The 2,795-nt window shown below is 39.3% G+C and overlaps 1 long non-coding RNA gene across 1 annotated transcript; it reads right to left on the bottom strand.

Moving 5' to 3' along the window:
• Positions 1–1,321: 1,321 nt before the first annotated feature.
• LOC126676724 (uncharacterized) lies at positions 1,322–2,560 on the bottom strand. The gene is made up of 2 exons (XR_007640391.2): positions 1,702–2,560; positions 1,322–1,576 (listed from the first exon to the last, which is right to left on the bottom strand). It is a non-coding gene; the product is annotated as an uncharacterized LOC126676724 (long non-coding RNA).
• Between the last annotated feature and the right edge of the window lie 235 nt (positions 2,561–2,795).

Raw genomic sequence — 2,795 nt, 5'->3', positions numbered from 1 at the left:
AACGCGTTAAAGAGACTTGTGACGCGACATACTAATCTAGCGACACTTTAACGCGCACTTACATAACTATGCTTCTTAGGTAATCGGAACAACGCGTTAAATAGACTTGAGACGCGACATACTAATCTATTGTTTCCATTTTCACGCACACTTTGCGTAATATAATCTAACCATGCTTAGTTAATCAGAACGACGCGTTAGAGACACTTGAAAAGACGCGTTAAAGAGAGATGAAACACGCCATACTAATCTAGAGTCACTTTTTACACATACTTTGCGTAATATAACCTAACCATACTTAGGTTATCTGAACGACGCATTAAAGTGACTTGAGACGCGCCATACTAATTTAGTGTCACTTTTTACTCGCCATGCTTAGGTAATCGGAACGACGCGTTAAAGAGACTTGGGACGCAACATACTAATCTAGTGTCACTATTCACGCACTCTTTGCGTAATATAACCTAACCATGCTTAGGTAATCGGAACGACGCGTTAAAGAGACTTGGGACGCAACATACTAATCTAGTGTCACTATTCAGGCACTCTTTGCGTAATATAACCTAACCATGCGCAGGTAATCGGAACGACGCGTTAAAGAGACTTGAGACACAACATACTAATCTATTTTAAATTTTACGCACACTTTGCATAATATAACCTAACCATGCTTGGGTAATTGGAACGACGCGTTAGAGAGACTTGTGACGTGACATAAGCATTGGTAATCAAAACGACGCGTTAAAGAGACTTTAGACACGACATACGTAAGCAACAGTTTTCACGTACACATTGCGTAATATAACCTAACCATGCTTAGGTAATCGGAACGACGCGTTAAAGAGACTTGAGACGCGACATACTAATCTAGCGTCACTTTTCACGCACACTTTACGTAATATAACGTAACCATGCTTAGGTAATCGGAATATGCATTAAAGAGACTTGAGGCGCAACATACTAATCTAGCGTAACTTTTCACGCACACTTTGCGTAAAATAACATAACCATGCTTAGGTAATCGAAACGACGCGTTAAAGAGATTTGACACGCGACATACTAATCTATTGTCACTTTTCATGCACACTTTGTGTAATATAACCTAACCATGCTTAGGCAATTAAAACGACGCGTTAGAGACACTTGTGACGTGACATAAGGCAAAACCCATACAGAAGCCCCTCTACTTTACCATTTTTGTGCGAAAGGTCCCTACTCCAAAATTATTCACGTTCAGATCCCTCTACTTGCCAAAATCTAATTTGTACACCCTTCGGTGGACGGAAATCGGCGAGTGCATTACACTCTCTGTTAATGAAAGTGGAGAAAAAAAGAAAGTGACATGATGTTCATTTATTTTTGGTAAATAATGACATGGCAATTATTTTTTTCTTTTAGTGGTGACATGGTAATTTTAAGGCAAAACATATGCTGACTAGTCATCTTCCCCTTTCATTCCTTTCTTTCTCATTTTCAACGGTAGGTGAGGTCTTTTTTTGTAAGTCTCCGCTCGATAAATCACCGATCTCTGTCCGGTCACGCCTCGTCCTTCGATCCACCACCACAACAAAAACCTCTGAAAACAGAAACCCACCCAGAAAAATCTAAGAGTAATTGCAGTACAAATTTTCAATCTTAAGCTTAGACCTTGAACGGTATCTGCAATACAATTTTAATTAGTCATCATGTGTATGTATATACCTTCCATCTCTTAAGAATTAGACATCCAGAATAGTTGAAGTCGGCAATGACCTCTATGAAAGCTCCATTAGCTGATGGATGGATGGATTCTTAATACTTCACTTGCCACATTCCATGAATACCTCATCTTTTGTATGTCCATCTGCTTCCTTGCTCTGTTCAACCATTTCTTTCTAATTAATCATAAAGCATCTAAAATTCAACTTTATCTACATTACACGATAATAAGTGCTTATCTTTTAAGACACTATCGTACACCTCAAGCAGCTTTGCGGAGTAAATCAATCATTTTGCAGTCAATCCAAAGAATCGAAATAATAATCAGAAACTAATAATGGAGACGCGATGTGGATTCTCCTAGAGTCAGAAATTTCATACCAAGATATTGAAACTAATGAAAATAAATAACGACAGTGGCGGCGACGGAGATCGCGGTGGATCGGAATTGCAACGACGAAGGAGACGAGGTGAAGCCACAGAGTGAAATGGGAATGGCGGTGTTATTTGAATTTGTGGTCGGAAAATTACAAGGAGCGGTGACAGAATGCAGTGCTCGGATTATGGAAGTGAAGATGGTGGCGGTGGAGGAGGAGGTGAGAATCAATTGATCTTCATGTATGGTTGACAGTGGAGGTGGGTTGGAATCAAACCTAAGTGGTGGGCCCGTTTTCTCTAAATTATTTTTCTTACGTGTCAAAAATTAAGAGACTATCTTGATGATGTGTACTATCAAAACAGAAACTAACTCCGTTAATTAACAGAAAGGGAGAGTGTGGTACACTCGCCGAATTCTGTCCACTAGAGGGTGTAAAAATTGAATTTTGCTAAGTAGAGGGATCCGAACGTGAACAATTTTAAAGTAGGGGCCTTTTGAACAAAACTGATAAAGTATAAGGGCTTTCATATGGGTTTTGCCCGTGACATAAGCACAATAATCAAAATGACGTGTTAAAAAGACATGAAACGCGACACACTAATCTAGCGTCACTTTTACGCACACTTTGCGTAATACAACATAACAATGATTAGGTAATCGGAACGACGCTTTAAAGAGACTTGAGACACGACATATAAACCTAGCGTAATATAACCTA

Source organism: Mercurialis annua, linkage group LG4 (genome assembly GCF_937616625.2).
Source record: "Mercurialis annua linkage group LG4, ddMerAnnu1.2, whole genome shotgun sequence".
Classification (NCBI taxonomy): domain Eukaryota; kingdom Viridiplantae; phylum Streptophyta; class Magnoliopsida; order Malpighiales; family Euphorbiaceae; genus Mercurialis; species Mercurialis annua.
This window is presented reverse-complemented; position numbering and strand designations above follow the sequence as displayed.